Raw genomic sequence first — 19,346 nt, 5'->3', positions numbered from 1 at the left:
ATATATATATATATATATATATATATATTACATGTGTATGTGAAAGCGTTGTAACCGAGACCGTATAAGTAAATTCAACGTGTATGTTCATTTTGGTAGCTAATTTGAATGGCGTACTGTAACTTTAAAATTTCGTTATTTAAAGAAAAAAAAACAACCTAGAAAGGCACCCCTCGAGAATACTTACTTTCAGGAGAACTAAGTATTACATCTTTATCTTTTACTGTTATTGGTCCACAGATATTTTAGGTACCTCACCCACCCACCTAGAGCGATTGTAGAAAATGAGTTCATAACATGTAAAAATAATGCAATGGTACACAATATTGTAAACGGATTTGATGATATCTTGTCAATAAAAATTATATACACTATAATTGATAAGAAGTCACACAAAACACAACAGGTCACATGGACAATGGACTCCCAGACCAGAAGAGGCCGCAAGTAGAGAAAAGCTAAAGTCATGAGGGCGGGGCCACACAGGAGGAGGATAATCAAAGGATTAAAGAAGACAGCATAAGGAACTGGAAAAACAAGGGCTTTAATCCACTCCCCTATACCCCTATAGTAAATACAGCTGCACTAAGTGACCGTCATTCTACTCATTCTGCGGATACTTGGCAGTGACGACTGCTAATATTAGAAAGCTTGTAACTTTTCCTGGATAAATATCTGTTAAACAGCATCCAGTTTTAATGAGGTCCTGTTAGTAATTGTATTAATGCATAGAATAATTAGTGTGATAAAGTTAATATATATATATATATATATATATATATATATATATATATATATATATATATATATATATATATATATATATATATATATCATTAAGGATTCTAGGCCAGAACCAAGTAAATGTAAACAATTTTCTATATTTTCAAGTTCCTCCTATGAACTGAAAGCCTCCATTCTCTGTAAACCTCCTCTTCATTCCCATTGGCTGCTCTGGAATTAATCTCCACAGGCGTCCTGAAGAGGGAGGAACCTCTCCAGGCCAAGATTTGAAAAGGACAGGGCCACAGCAGTTCGCTCTCAGAAGCTCTCAGAACTTACTCAGAGGCCAGATGCCTCTCACCTGCAGAACACCACTCTCCCCCCTTTTTTGCTACCCTGCTTCCTCTGGGGGTCCCACAAGTGTTCTTGTGCCATCCATAGTGCACAAAAATATCAGCAGATGAGAAGACAACAAAACCCAGGATTTCCAGGTACTATGAAAGTAATTTCTAGTGCAGTCAGTGAATCGTTTCTCCCTCGTCTATATTCTGTTTCATTCTCCTAGGGCGACTTTCCCCCATCTTTGTTCAGTTTCTTACTCCCTGTGACGGATCGGGATCTGATCTGGTTCTTTATTAGAATAAACAAAAAGGATTCAACTCCAACAACTGAAACACAGGATATGAATGTAGAAAGAAAATCAAACAGAACACAAGTTTATTCACGAACTTATTCACAAAGATAAATACAAAATGGATTCTTCTATTTACATAACAAAATTAAATCTGAATATATGTGAAAAAGGGAAACAGTGCGGTAATGAAATACTTGCTTACCACTGACAAGTATTACAGCTGTTGAGATCAGTGCGCGATATGATGGCTTCATGAGGAGACAGTAAAAGATTCAGATGGGCATCTTCTGGAAGGAATGACTTCATCAGTTCGTCTTGAAACTTGAAGGACCAGTTACGTCTCAATACCACTTGCAGGACGTTTCTGTGAATGGGTTTACTCGTCGCCAGAATCTCTCTCTCTCTCTCTCTCTCTCTCTCTCCCCGACTACAAACTTTACTTTCTTGTTTTCATTCTCACTCTCTCTCGTGCGTCCTCTTCCCTCTCTCCTTCCTATCTTATCCTTCATCTCTTCCTCTCTTATCCCTTTTTTCACTTCCTCAGAGTCCTGTATATAGTATATGTCAATCTTGGGGGGATGCTGAAAGGGTGGAGCTAACCAGTGAATGTTTCCACCCAGGGAAAAGAACCTCTCAGAAAACTCTGGATGAAATGTTCCAAAGCGTTGTGTTGCTAAAGACGACTGTGGGCTGGAGTTCCAGGCATGAGAACAGACACCCCAAACACGCGTGGGAATACCTCCTGGTTGCAGACCTACTCGAAAAAGATACATTTTCCTTTCCTTTAAAATATGTTTCTTCACTATAAAGCGACTACCATGACACTCCCCAATTTTGGTTTTTGCTGTGATTAATTCTGCTTGTGATGTTAGTAATGGTATCAAACATCCCCCTAATTAATTCAAGCAATGTAGTATTCCTTCCTGCATAAACCCCCAGTCATTTTATGACCCCTTTAGTCTAAGAGCAAATGGTGTGTAACATTTCTCATGTGTTCCTCGCCTTCGTACTAATGCTAGAATGCAATCTCTTTGCAGACAATGATCGTGCCTGATTGTGAGAGAAATATTGTGAACCCTTGGTTATAACACTTGGATTTAAGTAACCCGCTATGCGCAAATTCCTATCTATAGGGTCTGGGTCATTTCCCAACCAGGTGTTTCTGGTGGACCTGCAATCAACCACCTTCCATTAATTTCTGGACCTACACGGAATTTAAATGTAAATATAGCTCATTTAAAGTAAAGGTCAGAGTTTTATGTAAATTTCTCTTTCAGTAATATCGGCCTTCGGCCATAGATTTTTATTTGTTATAAACTGCATCCACCTCACAATGCCATTTTAGGAGTGCCCGAGGGTCACATCCCCAAATTGTATACTGAGGGATGACAAATTTATAATAAAATGGCGACCTTATGCTAGAATGGTGTGAAAATTAATTTTCATTTTACAGTCATAGCGATCGTTAAACTGGTATCATGAAGAGAGACGAATCTAAATTCCTTTTAATATTTTGGAGCAAGCGCAAGACAAGGTTTCCCAAAAAATCTCCACAAGAAGTAAAAAGTAAATTCTTTATTTATTTTCTAGTTATTTGTGTAGAACTTGGGGGCTAGTTCGGGGTGAATAAAATCTGACTGCCATTAAGAAGAGTGACAGGAAGATATTAGAACCACGTGCATGCTGATTACCTAGGGAGAGAGAAGTTTTAACCTTGGATTTTTTTTGTTACTGTGATATTGCATGAAGCACATATAGGTATTTAGGGAATGCAATAAATACCAGTGCCATATTTCTGAGTAAATCTGTGATTCCCGTGTCACAAAGAGATTCCGGACCTAGGCATTTAGAAATGAATCCACACTGATCATTGTTGCCTGGGCCCATTATCTCTCTCTCTCTCTCTCTCTCTCTCACAGGTCTAGAGAATTAAAAATCCTTTTACATGAGGAGTGTCCCTTGAGAAATCCCTAGCCATGTGTCCAATCGAGTCCTATCGCATTGCCCCATTTATGAAAAATAAAAAAAAGAGTGAATAAGTTAAATGAAAAAAAAAGCCAAACGTTAACGCAAATTCATTTAACGTTAGAATAAGCGACAAGGAAAATCAACGATCAGTGCTTTCGTTATGTGTAAAGAGAAACAATAAGTGCAGGTACCTATTGCTTTCCAAAAAGGGCAGCAACTTAAGGGCACATGTTGGTTTTTTCTGTCTGAGCCTTTCCCTAAATTCCCCTAACGCGGCCTTGGTAAGGCCAGGTGCAAATCCTCTCAATTCCCTTCTCCTCCGTCTCGCCAGCCGTGTGAAAGCAAAATTCTCGAGGGATTTGAATTGGTGAATGTGAATTTGGTAGGTCATAGTTTTGTGATGGAAAATAGTTACAAAAAGGGTAAGATAAAGGGAGTTCTGTGGAGTCAGTAGTTACGCAGCATTGAGAGAATTTTTATTTTGTCAGCGGCGGTAACGATAAATACAACTTCTGAGCATTGCTAGTGTTGAACGGGTAAGACAGACCAAAGATTTGCATTGGTAAAAAATAATTTTTTTATCCTGCTTTTGTCTTCATCCTCGAGACAATAAGAAACCACATATCCAATTTTTTTTATTAACGATTACTTACCACGGCTTTTCATGTTCGGGTTTCCGTGAATTTGTGGCAAAAATGCTTTCGTTATTTTTGTTATTTACTCAGTATTTGCATTGAGGTTCCCGTGTTTACAAAATTCATTACTAAATCCACTCTCGGCGTTGAGTTTCCACCGCATTACACACCAGTAGTAAATGTAAGTTAAGTTACAGAGATTTTTATAGCGACTTTCATTAGCATAAGTTTTCTGCCACACTACGCGCCAGTTAACTGTATTTACAGGGATTTTACAGCCATCTTGCTAAGTATCGCCATTGAGTTTTCCGCCCATAAATAGTATTAATCTGCATGACCATTACAGATTAGTTGCACTGTTATTTACTAGGATCTAACTTAATTTACAACCACATTTTTGGTTTCCACGTTGCCTGCGTGAGTTTTGCGCTCCAGAGCGGATTTCATTTACAGTCTATTAGACCACCAGTTCCCTGTGCCCCTAGTGTGAAGCATTTACAATTTGTTTTACTATTATTTCCACATTGCCTGCTTCAGTTTTATGCACCAGAGTGGATTTTGTTCAGTCTATTAGACTGCCATCCCCACGCTAACTGTGTGAGGCATTTAAAATTAGTTTTACTATTATTTCCCACGTCACCTGCGTGAGATATATGCACTACGTGGAGGACATTTTCAGCCTTTTGGCTGTCATTTCGTCGGCCTCTGCAGATATTCCCTGGTACAGCGTTGAGTATTCCGGATACCTCTGGCGACATTTGAAGTTTTTGCGACTGCCTTCCATCCAAGTATTCTCAGGCTAGACTACTGGCGTTTTACCACTGAGAAGATGGCCAGTAACGCAGCACTGGCGGAAGTCAGGGCCTTCATCGAAGCCGGAATAGCATGGGGCTGGAGAGTGCAAAACTAATAAATTGGGTGAAGGATAAAATGAAAGTAGCTGCAGAGAGAGCATACCAGGCAGCCAAAAGGGAGAAGGAGAGAGAAGCACAAGATAAAAGAGAAGTAGCTGAGAGACAAGCACAAGAGAAAAGAGAAGCAGATGAGAGAGAATTCCAAGCAACCAAAAGGGAGAAAGAAAGAGAAGCTCAGAAGAGAAGGGAAGTTGCAGCGAGAGAAGCCGCAAGAGAGAAGAGAAGCTGCAGAGAGAGCACATCAACTGGCTATGGCAGCCCAGAGTGGCATTCTGGCACCCACTAATGTTATGCCACCTGTGCTCCCTCCTTCACACTCTCAACTCACAGCATAACCAACCCACATTAGGACTTGGGACGATAGCGAACCCGACACCTGGCTCGATCATGTTCTAGCAGGTGTTCAAGAACTTCAGTCCAACCCCACAGGAAGTGACCTTCCTCCTTGGCAAGCATCTCACTGGCAAAGGGAGGACAGCATTTGAGGCCCACCCCCTGAATGAGTGACAAGATCTCGCCCTCATCCAAGAGGCAATCCTTGGGGCTTACAAGCTAACCCCCGACCAGTGGAGGTAGAAATAGATGAGCATACCCAAGGAGGATAACCAAACCTGGACAGAGTGGATACACAAGAAGACACCGGCACCCCATAGGTGAACGATGGCCTCCAACACAACATTTGTTGAGGAGGTCTTAGAACTTTTTCAATTAGAGGACTTCCTGTCCTATGCTACCCCTGATCTTGCAATCCACTTGGTGGACAAGGCTTCTAAGACTATTTTGGAGTTCTGTAGATGGGCGGATGCCTACAACACCTACCATCTTCTGCAAAGTTCTTTGAAGAAAAAATTCACCCTGCTCTCCCTCTCACCCCTGCTGCCACCTCTCAGTCTACTCAGCACCCCAAAAATCCTCCACAGAAGCCTGTGTGTGGGAGTTGCAATAAACAAGGGCACATCATGGAGCAGTGCCTCTCAAAGGTGGATCCTCCTCAGCTAGCTGCCGCTACTCCTCAGAATGGACTAACCCATCATCATAATAATAAGAATGATGGCCACCAAAACAACATGCCCAGGTCTGATTTTAGCAAAATGCATGGGCACACTGCTGCGTGGTTGGAAGGCCACAAGAAAGCTCCTGTTTCTGCCATTGCTAAGGCAGTGACATATCCTTCAACTCTAGGCCATCCTGCTCAGGGACCCATATTTGTCGCACCTTCCAGAGGTCGCTCTCCTGCCCCCCAGGTCCAAGCTTTCGAGCTGGGGTTGATAGGCACCAATTCATCTCGATAGAGAGCCTCAACCATGTAGATATGTTCTTGCCTACTGTCTGGTTGAGAGTCAAATGACCTCACCGCTCTAAGATATGTACCATGGTAGTAGCAACCTATGTTCCAGGAGGTTATAACATCCTGCTAGGACAAGAATTTAAGTCTTCTCCTACCTTTTACCATCTCAGGGCCCCCGCAACAGCCAGTGCAACTTGAAGGTACCAGTCAATGCCTAGCTCCATCCCATATTGGCGTTCAGCCACATTTGAATCCTCTCACTAAGCCAGGAACGACCTCAGTATCAGTGTTAAGGCAAGACTTGAGTTTCCCTCACTGAGCTCTAAGTCCCAGTTGCTTTCCCTCCATTGGCTTAAGCCCGAGGAAGAGCTAACGTCAACAACAGCCCTCCAGGACACCCATGACCATAGCAGACACTCCAACAATAGTGTGATCTCACTCACAAACTGCCCCGGAGTTGGTCATCCCACCGTGTAAGCCCATCCTGAATACCGTTGCCTCCTCCACCCCACTCCGTCAGCAGCTAACCAGTCTCGGAGTAATGACTCTGCCGAATCCCATTTGGCTGAAGAACTCAAGGAACTGAGCTACACAGTATTAGGCACGGGGACGAGGGCCAGTGCCCCGGTTGTCACAGCAGTAGGAGCTGATGCCCATTTGGTATCTTCAAAGGGCTCGAGTCTTTCGAGGCCCCTCACAGCATTGTCAAACCGACCTCGGAGGGGTTGAAGGAAGAAAGGAAAGGGGCGTCGAGGTTTTCAGAAACCTTACGAGAGTCAATAGTTTCTCTACGCAATAGTGCCTGGCACAGTAACATCTTATAGAGAATTCTGACTCTCTCCATCCAGAGGAGAGTGCCAGATTCTGCTACTTTTACTTACTTCCTATCCTTTTGCAACTTTCTATTTTTGCACTGTCTATCTCTTCTCTTCCATAGTTTCCTTTCCTCTTCATCATGTCCTTTAGGCATTTATTTCCATTGTATGCTCTGCTTAGGCAGAGCCCCATCCACCAGCTATTCTGGTTTTAGAAATTAGTGCTTTGCTCAGAACTACTATCATAAAAGTGCCACAATTGGCACAGTGCCCCTTCTAGACACTCAGCATTCTATGTCACTAGGGAAAATTTTAGCCAGCAGATGATTTTATAACTTTAGCTTTATTTTTAAAGCCTGGCTTGTTTATACATTGTTTTGATTTAATTACTGATTTATTATTTCTTTTTAATCTCTATATTTTGTAAAATTATGTGTCTCTGGTGAGACTTACATTTTGTGTAATTCTATTTCCTCTCACCGGAGAATTACTTTATAACTCTATCTGTATTATTTTCCACTTATGTTCTCCGTGGTGAAATTAATACTGTTATTCATCATCTTCATGGCACGAGACAAAGTTACTTAATGAAATTGCAGAGCTATTGATATCCCTATGAATGCGTCATATAGCCGCATCAGGCCAAACTAATTGCATGTTTTGCCTTAAATAATAAGCTGACAGTTTTATACATGATAGAGTTAAGTATGCTATTAACCCTACAGGTTAAGTTAATTTATATAATCATTGTTTGCTGTTTATTTTAACAGTCATTCCCAGTGTGACGTTATGTTTAAGAGTAATAAAATTTTACTTTCTTTTTGTTGTGCTATAGCAAATTGTTAGTTATTAATCTCTTTACCCACATTACATTTTATTCATTACTTTTCAAAAATTAGATTATTTTAAATACTCTGTCCAAGTAAACATTCAGCTATATCCACAGAGTTTTAATTCACTTTATATTATAAGTTCATTCAATGGAGTATAGAGGGCTCAGTGATTTATATTTGTCATTTGATCTTGTTTCTGGCTTGTCTTGTCCATTCCAACCCGTCTACGTCTAGGGATGAAATGTCCTTTAAAATGGGGAGGTGTTCAAGATTTTAAGCCAGAACCAAGTAAAAGTAAACAATGTCCTATATTCTCAAGTGGCCCCTATGAACCGAAAGCCTACATTCTCTCTAAACCTCCTCTTCATTCCCATTGGCTGCTCTGGAATTAATCTCCATTGGTGTCCTGAAGAGGGAGGAACCTCTCCAGGCCGAGATTTTAAAAGGACAGGGCCACAGTAGCTCAATCAGAAGCTCTCAGAACTTTCTCAGAGGCCAGATGCCTCTCACCTGCAGAACACCACTCTCCCCTCTTTTTTGCTCCCCTGCTTCCTCTGTGGATCTTACAAGTGTTCTTATGCTGTCTATAGTGCACAGAAATACATACAGGATAAAACCTTTTTACTTCCCTATTTCTCTATGATCCATTCTTACACAATGAATAAGGAAAATTTTCTCACATGGCTATTCTGTTCTTCGTCATCATGGCAGTAGCTTCTACAAGTGTTCCTGTGGAAAACTTACTTACCTGAAAACTTAACCTTTTCGATGTGAAAGCTGTACCAAAATGTATTGTGATTTTTGTTTTTTGTATAGTAAGTAGTTCGACCTTGACCCGACCACAGTGACACAAATGTATAAAAGTACTTGCCAAGAATGTTTGAAAATGTGGATAAGGCGTGTAGCGCCGTTTCGCCACGCCGAACTGAAATCAAGAATGTGCCAAAAATTACAGTTAACATTATTTTATTAGGCTAGTTTTCGTCTCCCCCACCCAAAACCCCCGGTTCCCACCTGCGGTACCCCAAGATTGTTGGTGGTTCTAAGGGTTTTCCTCACTTATTTAATGATACTGAAGCATAGATAATGTGCTATTTTAGCATTTTAAGCTGTTTAATACATAGAAACTATTGCACCCCTTTCCTATAGAATTACCCTATATTATTATTGCTAGTAATTTTATATTTGTTCTTTGGATTTTCGCATTTTGCTGCGTGTTTATTCTTGTACAAATCTTTTACAGTCATTATAACTATTTATGTGGGCATTTATCCATTATCTGACGTGAGTAAACGGCCAAAATTTACAATATTCAGAGTAAGTTATCTAAAGTTCGGTCTTTCCCACGATGTTTTTGATAAGAGTTTAACTCTGAGTTCCTGTTCTGACGGTAAAATTTAACGCATGATAGAGCTCTCTTTAGCAGATAGGTATGTAGGAAGTATTTTTTTTTTCCTGCGAGTTTAGTAAAGTAGTTTTTTTTTATTTGTCATAAATCTATTTTTCAATTTGTCATAAACTTATCTTTTAATTTGTCCTAAATTTAGCTTTTAGATTTTAGTAAAATGAATTTTTTTAATTTGTCTTAAACTTACCTTTCTTAACTTATTTTTAATTTGTCACTTTTCTTTTTTCATAAATTTACTTTTTAGTTTTGAACAAATTACTTTTTAAATTGGTATAAACTATGATTGAAGAACAACTTCACCTTATCCTCCTCTTTAAGGGTGGCGCCCAGGTTTTAAGTCTCATCCAAATATCAGGAACAAATTTAATGGGAAACCTACAAGTGATACTACCAAGAGTACACAAGGTAATACACCTCAGCAAACTAATGTGAAATCCTCATCCAGTTTTTCAAGACAGTTACAGAAACCTAATGTTATCTGTTTCAAGTGTGGAAGAGCAGGACACTACAGTCAAGAGTGTTACCGGAATCAACAGCTGTCAAAGCCAGTTGGTCAAGTAGTGAAAGGTGACCAGGTGAAACAAACTACGAAGAGCAGTGTGGGAAAGAAACTCCAGAGAAGACTGAAACTAAACAAGCTGAATGTTTAGCAACCAGTGGAAATGTAACCTCAAGCAGTGAGTGGCTTAGCAGTGTGGAGGCTTTTAAGCCATATATCTATGAGGGTATGCTGTCAACTCAAGGAGGGAGTGTGTAGGTACCATTCAAGATATTACGTGATACAGGGAGCAACCATAGTGTGGTAGTATGCGGTACTCACCTTCAGTTGGAGAAGAGTCTCACGGGAGATTCAGTTATTTTGAAGAGTATAGGAGGAGAGGAAGTAACTCCTATATGCCGCTTACACCTGTCATGTGAATGGCAGGGAATGTTGACAGGGAATGTTGATTTTGCTGTAAAGGACTCACTGGCTGTGGAAGGTGTACATGTTCTGTTGGGGAATGAAGTTGAGAATTAGTCCTACAGTAGAGTTGGAGAAAAATAACCCCCACCTGTTTCCTAGTTGTATAACCACCAGAAGTATGAAGAGGACTACGACTGTGAGTGAAGAAACTGAGGATTTACACACCCAAGAAGGATCAAGTGAAGGATCTTTGTGCTTAGAAGAATTGTTCCAGGGAAGTGATGTTTCCCCTAGTGCTGACCAAGAAGAAATTTCCCATGAAGAAGAAGAATACAACGAGGAAGAAGAACCTGATGTTCCTAAAGAGACTCTGAGTAGTCAAAGTGTTCCTGAAGATAGTAGTCAAACTACAATAGCTGAGTTAACAGATATTGAGAATTCAACCCTTGAAGTTGGTCAAGTGACAAGAGAGAAGCTAATGGACTTGCAGATGAAGGATGTGTCGTTAGCTGATTTGTTCTTCAGAGTTGTTGATCGAGAAGAAATGCAATAAACTACTATCTATTATTATCTGAAGGAGGGTTTGCTGATGAGGAAGTATAGACCTCCAGATATACCAGGAGATGCTGTATAGGGTGAATATCATCAAATTTTGATTCCATATCCATTGAGGAAGCAAGTGGTAGCCGTAGCTCATGAGACATATGGGAATCATAAAATATTTTTTCTGGCCTGGACTTCACAAAGATGTTAGCAGGTTCTGTCGTGAGTGTCATACCTGCCAGATAGCTGGAAAACCGAAAGAAACCATCCAGAAAGTCCCCCCTACAACCTATTGAAGTTAGAGGAGAACCTTTAGCTAAGTGATTATAGACATGGTTAGACCACTGCCGAAGACAAAGAAGGGAAATGAGTGTTTGTTAACATTAATGTATCCTGTGACAAGATATCCAGAAGTAATCCCTGTTAGAAACATATCTGCCAAGATAGTTGCTGAAAAACTTGTGGAGTTTTTCTCAAGTTTGGTATACCAGAAATAGTACAAAGTGATAGAGGAACAAACTTTACTTCAAAGTTATTGAAGGATGTGATGAATTTGTTAGGAGTGAAATAACAGTTATCCACTGCTTATCATCCTGAAACTCAAGGTGCCTTGGAAAGGTTCCACCAGAGCACTTCAAGATCTAGACTTCAACAAGAAATTTGTGATACAAGTTGATGCTTCTGACTGTGGCATTGGAGCTGTTCTACTCCAAGAAGATGGAAATAATATCCACCATCTTGCGTGCTTCATGTCTTCAAAACTGAAAAAAACATCAGAAAGTATACTTGACAGTTGATAAGGAAACTTTAGCCTTAATCACAGCATTGAAAAAGTGTGAAGTGTATGTGAACAGACCTAGGAATGAAGAAATTTTAGTGTTGTCTAATCACAATCCCCTGTCATTCATCCAGAGAATGAAAAATCATAATCAAAGACTGACTAGGTGGCCAGGTGGTCTTTGTGCTTGCAACAGTATAATTTAAGAGTACAGCACATAAGTTGCAAAAACAATGTAGTTGCTGATTATTTATCCTGTTGCATATCGTTAGATTCAACACCGTGATAACCAATCTCCTGGGGGGGAAGTATATTATATGCCGCTACTTTCATAATGCATATTTCCTCTCTTGACTGTATGAAATGTTAGAAAAGAGTTTTGCAACATTTTCAGATACCATATATAGTTTAGAGTTACAGGATGTCTAAAAATGTGTGTTCAGATTTTGCATAACATAATGTAAAAGTTAAGATAACGTAGAATGTAAAAAGAGAAAGAGATTAACTTTGTCCGTTCCAAGCTAGAAATTGTATCCATAACTTGTCATCGCCTCGAGATAAGGGGAACTCGAGATCTCCGCTTTGTTTTGGAAACATGTCAATCTTATTTGCTCGAGTTCTGTTTGGAACATGTAGAGCATATTACGTACAGGACTGGTTTCAAACGTGTGTCTTTGTCAAGAAGCCACATGAAGATTTCACTATTTTTCTGTAAAGTTACATCATTTGAGAAGCTTCTAGAAGGATTGCATCCTCTTTCGCAAGCCTAAAACGTTTCACATACGTCTGATGCCTTTCATTTCATATAAGTACTTAGAGATGTTTTTTAAACAATCTAATATTACTAGTAAATTAACTCTTAAATATCTCGATTTGTCAGAGGAGAATTTGTTGACTCGTAAATCATTTAATTTTGAAATGGGAAGTTTGTGACGTCACTCAAGATCTTTATACCTCGCCCATACGAGAGTGTCTTGGTCGTTACATACTTTGAATTCCTGGCATATAGAGGTCTCTCTCTCTCTCTCTCTCTCTCTCTCTCTCTCTCTCTCTCTCTCTCTCACGCCATACATGATTTTACATTAACGTAACAGAAAGATTTTACACTTAGTCATTGGTCGCTCACAACTTTTAGATTTTGGATTTCTTAGAGTTGTATAATTTTATTTTGTGCTTATTGTGGAATCTTAACAAACATTGTACAAGTGTGTAACGGCACCTTTTCTTTTTTGAAATATTGTGAATTGTGTGGTGAAATTTTGGAACTACCTGCAGCAGAAAAAAATTGGTACCAAGGTAATGTGTTATTAGGTTTGTTACAACTAATAAACCTAATAACACATTACCTTGGTACCAATTTTTTTCTGCTGCAGGTAGTTCCAAAATAGCTACAGTGGTTTGGGTGAAACTATTTCAATTTTTACACACTGCAAATTTTTGTGTTTTGTGTTTGTTTCATTTGATGTGTTTGTTGTGCATTTATCCATTTTCTTGTTGAAGTGTGTGTTTTTATTTTATATTCAGTGTGATTGTGCTTTTTACAGTTTTGGTATTTTCAAAATTTTGATCATTGCCTAACGCTTTTGAATTTCGATTGCATTAAATTTCTTGAATTTTGTGATAAACTAATTTTTGTTTAATTTTACTTAATTAATTCAAGAATTAATTAAACTTTGCTTTGTTTTCAAGTAACAGTTAATTTCCCTGAGATTGTGAATTTCACTTATAATTTTGAGTTTGATAATAAATTTTTGTATTTAAAATTTTTATAAGTGTTTTCTTTTACACCAGTATATAAGTATATGATTTGTTTAGGTAGAGACATAGAGTGGTGATTGAGCTGTTTTCCTTCAATTTACTTGTAGTGAGTTAGAACCAGGGAAGTACTTAGACTTCTAAAATCAGGGAAAAACTTAGACTTTTGAAGTTGTTGATGCCCTTTAATTAATTTGATTATACATAAGATTGCCTCACACCTGTCTTGATGACCTTAGTCTGATTTTCTGCAATACTGGTAAGTTGTTTAAGGGATCACTGTTGCCTTTAGAGTATTCAGTTGTATTTTACTTGTGATGAAGGTTCAGGTGTCTGGCTGTTGTGAGGTGACAATTAATGATTGGTAAGGGCAGTGACCAGATACTTGGCACTTCGTCACAATATATAATATATATATATATATATATATATATATATATATATATATATTATATATCTATATATATATATATAATCATATAATATATATATATATAATATATTCATACTAATATATGTAGTATATATATATATATATATATATATATATACATACATACATATATATATATATATATATATATATATATATATACATATATATATATATATATATATATATATATATATATATATATATATATATGTGTGTGTGTGTGTGTGTGTGTATGTGTGTGTGTGTGTGTGTCCTATCACTGATCTGGAGGCCCCCTAAAAAGCTTAGGGGTAAGGGGGGACGAGCCCCCCTCACTGCCCCCTCCCCCGGAATGACGCCCCTCTCACTGCTGTCAGGATACTGCAGTGTGTCACTTACAGGGTACGCCATAACCCTTTTGTATTTCATCATCGGCTCGAGATTCATTATCTAATTTTTGCCACTGATTTCATACTCGGAAGGTTAGACCAGGCAGCAACTCTCCCTATTTACTTGGGCCTGAGACCGGCAGCAAGGTGGACTGGCTTGTCTCCCCACAATTGTCTCATAGTGCAACTGTGAGATTTTCCTCCTGTTACACCTTTCAAACCTTCTTACTGACTTTCAATTTCCGTTTCACCGCTGAATGACCTCATAGTTGCCAATTCCTGGTCCTTTGGCCTTAATTCTACGTTCTAATTCCAATTCAACAAGCATAAAGCTATAAATGAGTGAACAGCAATATATGTCATTGAAAACCTGGCAGGGAGCCATGTGACCCCATGGCTTCTAAACCCGCAGGGGGTTAGTGCTGTTAGTGCATCTCACGTGGTGCACTGTAGGCATTACTTTAGGTTCTTTGCAGCGTCCTTTTTGGGCCTTAGCTGCAACTCCGGGGTTTTCCTCCTGTTACACCCTTCATACCTTCTTAATGACTATCAATTTTTCTTTCAGAGTTGAATGACCTCAAAGGTCATTGGCCTAAATTCTAATATCTTATCCATGGTATTTAAGTCCTCGTCCACATGATCGGTTATCACCCGGCAGCGTTGGGCCTTCGACCGGCCCCATCCCCCTTGGCATAATTGTTATGTCCACATTTGCATATAGGTGAATTGAATTGCTGTCTTTTTGCATAGTAACAAATAAGTGGCAGTCAGGCCCATGCGCGATATTAAAGAAAAATAAATAATGCAGCGTGCATGGCATTAATTGCTGTGCAAAACATCATGACCAGAGCGCATGAAATTTTAAGTAATGTATAAAATAAGTATTGGGAAGCCTTGTAAATAAGCACTATATATTATGTGATATAATATATTATAAGTATATATATATATATATATATATATAAATATATATATATGTATATGAGCTTTATATTATATATAAATATTATATAATATATATATCTATATATATATATATATATAGATATATGCTATATCTATATATATATATATATATAATTATATATATAATTTATATCATATATCATATTATATATCTATATATCTTATATATATATATATATATATCTAGTATATATATATATATATATATATATATATATATATATATCCTATATATATCTATATATATATATATATATATATATATATATATCTATATATATATATATATATATATATATATATATATATATATATACATCAGCGGGAAGGTAGACCATAGAAACGTACTAAATTCCGCATTATTCTTTCTTTATTTCCAACATTTGGTAATATCTTTATTACATCATCAAGGAATATGTTAAATAATGAATAAAATTACTCTAAAAATCAATATAACTTAACACCGAATACAAGAAAAACGACAGAAACAAAAGACGGCCAAAGACCGCTAACCAACTTTACACAAAGTAGGCAGAAGCCAGAATGCATAAATAAAAAGTCAACTTTTGTAGAGCTTTGTGGAGGAGGTCTGGATATTTAACTGGAGAACCCAGACCTCCTCCACATAGCTCTGCCTGAGTTAACATTTTATTTATGCATTCTGTCTTCTGCCTTCTTTATATAAGGTTGGTTAGCAGACGTTAGCCTTGCTTTTGTTTCTTTTCTTTTTTCTTGTAAATAAAATGTGTTGTATTTCATGAATTTTATTCATTTTGGAGTAATTTTATTCGTTATTTAACAGATCCCCTGACGATGTAATAAAGTTATTACAAAACATTGTAAATAAAGAATCATGCTGAATTTAGTATGTTTCCATGGTCCACCTTCGCACTGACGTGTCCTACTGGCCGTCGCCTACCTCTGGTTTATTTTCATCATAATTTATCAGGTTCCAGCGTATGACTCTACTCCCAACCCCCTCCTTTGTATCCTTTGACTTCTTTATCTGTCTCTTGTGGCATCGGGCAAAAAGTAGGGACAAACCAGCAAACTTTCAACATCGGTAGTTGAGCAAACTACATATATATATATATATATATATATATATATATATATATATATATATATATATATATATAATATATATATATATATGAGCAAAGAGACAGTACTCTAAAATCCAGGTCAGTAAAAGAATGGTCTTGTGCAAAACTGTGCTCCCTTATGTTCCCTAGTTCTAACAGAAAGACCTATGTGTTCCAAAATTCTGTCCGAGTTAGCGGGAACTGGATCCCACGTATCGCTAACCACACTGCGAACAGGTAAACAGTAAACGACACACGAATTAAGGTCCACAGGAAGAGTAGGCTTCTCCCTCAATAGTGATCTTATAGTAAAAGCGTTAGTAAAAACAAACCTGAAACTAACTTGAGGAAAACTATGCTTAAGTATTTCTTGTAACTGTTTTCGGACCATGTCTTGATGAAATAAATTAAAATCACGACAAATATTGTAAGCTCTATTTATGATGGCACGTACTGAATTAAGTTTTATACAACTTTGGTGAAAAAATGAGGTAATTCAATCCCAAGCCAGTAAAAGTACTTTTCCTATAAACAGAGATCTCAGATTTGCCTCTATTTCAGTATACCTGAACATCTAAAAGTTACAACTTATAGCCTGTTCTCTCTTACAACTAAAAGAAATATTAGGGTGACGAAAATTATAATATTCAAAAAATAAATCCACGTGTGAACGTTCCTTAAACAAATGGAGAGTGTCATGGTTCAGATACTTTGATTTGGTTCTGTAAAGTACATCTAGTATCCTCTCCCCTGAATCACAACTGTATGAATATGACTCCATGCAGATTGTAGCTACACTTATACTGTAATTAAATAAATAGTTTCTCTTATAAGATCTGTAAGTTGCCTCATAGGTTCAAATATGCCTTAAAAATGTCTGCCGGTCAGTGCAGGAAGCCTGTTGTTAATAAATGTGACGTGTGAGACTCGGAACTGATTTTTGTGAATTCTGTGTTTAAGATTTCCTGACAAGAACAAAGAGCGAGAACGCTACCTTACTTGGGTTAGAGACTGTAGAAAGGGATAAAAAGCCAAACTGCTGATCACACATATTGCAGCAAGCAATTACGGAACTCCTTAACGGGGTAGAAGGGGGAATAGTGAAGTGTTATGAGTTACATAACATACTTAGATTTTTTCCTGTTTCTTTTGAAAAGATGTAACTGTAGAAGGACAAAAGAGAGATAGTAAAGATTCTGAAATAAACTTTCATTATATTCTAGTAATACTGACAAATGGTACTTAATTTTTTTTTATCTCAACCTTTGTTTGTACTTTAATATTTTCTGCTATAAGTATTACATGACAAGGAATAATAAGACAAACTCATCCCTTTTCTGGACTTAGAAAAATATTAAAATTTAAATCAACCCTCTTCTAAACTTAGGCATAGTCTACTTTGTGTATTATGATAAACAAAGAAAAATACCGCAAACTCACTCTCGCTCTCCCTCTCTCTCTAGGCTACTTTTGCAGGTGGAGGACGGAATACTTCTGGAGGAGTTAAACAAGAATCCTGGGAATGCCACGCACGGCATAATTGCTCACTTAGAAAAACCAGAGGACAGGAGGTTCCAGGACGCCGAGAGGTAAAAAAGAACGCTCCTATAGGTTTTCAGAAGAGGAGGAGGAGGAGGGCAGACGGAAGGGCTGAGAGAAAGCGGAAAAAGGATGCATGAAGGTCTGCAAAGAAGATGTACACGGAGACGAGATACTAAAGGAAGACAGGATGCAAGAAGGAGACCTGAAAGTGGAAATGAGAGGAACTGGAGGAAAGCGAGATTAACCCTAGAGAAGCAACTCTAACGGAAGGATAGCAAGAACACCGATGAAAATAGAAAAACTCAGATTTCTTAAGATAATAAAGAATATCAAGCAAAATGAGAAAGAAGCTATTAGGAGGTCATCAATAAACCAATTTTGTGCAAAGAGAAATTGTTAACCTTCATTTGAGGAATCCTCAGGAAGACGAACTACAAATTGAAACCTGTTTCAAGGCATTCTAAGAAATGTTGGCCTACAATCTTCAGCGTTGGAACGATGCAAGACTTTGTGGAACGGAGGAGACAATATGCGCACAAATCTCATTGGTATGGTGAGCAGTGCCAATGAACATAGGGAAGGTGCTCACTGCTGGTTAAACAAAACCCCTCTGCAATGATTTGGCACTGCGTTGAAAGGCTTCCCAAATCCTTACGAATCCCAATGGGAAAGCGCCCTTCAAGACACACATGGAAGAGGACGAACGAACGAACACACTGTCTCCGTCTGTCTCCAAGGAAGGAGGAAGACTTCGAAATCGAGAAGATACGACTCGAAGCCTCCGTCAGATTCTCAAACCAACGTCCAGCTTCAAGCGTCTTTTCCTCAGCCTCGACAAGAGAGTCTGCGATCAAACACAAGGAATAGTAGCGAGCTTTTGGAGGGAACCAAATGTCTGGTACATAATAAGGAGCACTCCAAAATATGAAAACAACATAGTACAAGCTATGAGAGGACTGTCCACAAACCAGTTATTCTTCAAAAGGGAGTTGAAAACCATGAAGCACAATGTCAAGAAATTCTAAATTCTGAATATATATATATTCAGAAATTCTGAATATATATAAATTCAAAGTTGAAGCGATACAACCATGTAACACAATGTCAAGAAATTCTAAATTCTGAATATATATATATTCAAAAATTCTGAATATATATAAATTCAGAGTTGAAGCGATACAACCATGTAACTACAATGTCAAGATATTCTAAATTCTGAATATATATATATTCAGAAATTTTGAATATATATAAATTCAGAGTTGAAGCGATACAACCATGTAACTGCAATGTCAAGATAGTCTAAATTCTGAATATATATATATATATATATATATTCAGAAATTCTGAATATATATAAATTCAAAAATTCTGAATATATATAAATTCAGAGTTGGAGCGATACAAGACTTCAAGGAGTACCGTATTTTGGTGAGCAGTGCCAATGAGCAGAGGGAAGGCGCTCATTGCTGGCTAAACAAAAACCCTCTGCAATGATTTGGCCCTGTGATGACACCCCAGCAGTGAGGCTTAATGCCGATAAAAGCGCGAAGAGAGGAAATTGAACTTATAAGGAAATAAATATGCTAAACTGTTTTCTTACCGTTTTAATGATTCCTCGAAGCCCCAGGATTCCTGGAAGCACCAGGAAAATCGCAAGATTCCCGGAAGTGCAAGGAAAATCACTGGATACCCTGAAGCCCCAGGATAATCATATTATTCCTTAAAGCCCCAAGAACATAGTTCCTCAT

Source organism: Macrobrachium nipponense, chromosome 11, assembly GCF_015104395.2.
Source record: "Macrobrachium nipponense isolate FS-2020 chromosome 11, ASM1510439v2, whole genome shotgun sequence".
NCBI lineage: Eukaryota > Metazoa > Arthropoda > Malacostraca > Decapoda > Palaemonidae > Macrobrachium > Macrobrachium nipponense.
The sequence above is the reverse complement of the archived record's forward strand: the minus strand, read 5'-3'. Positions refer to the sequence as shown.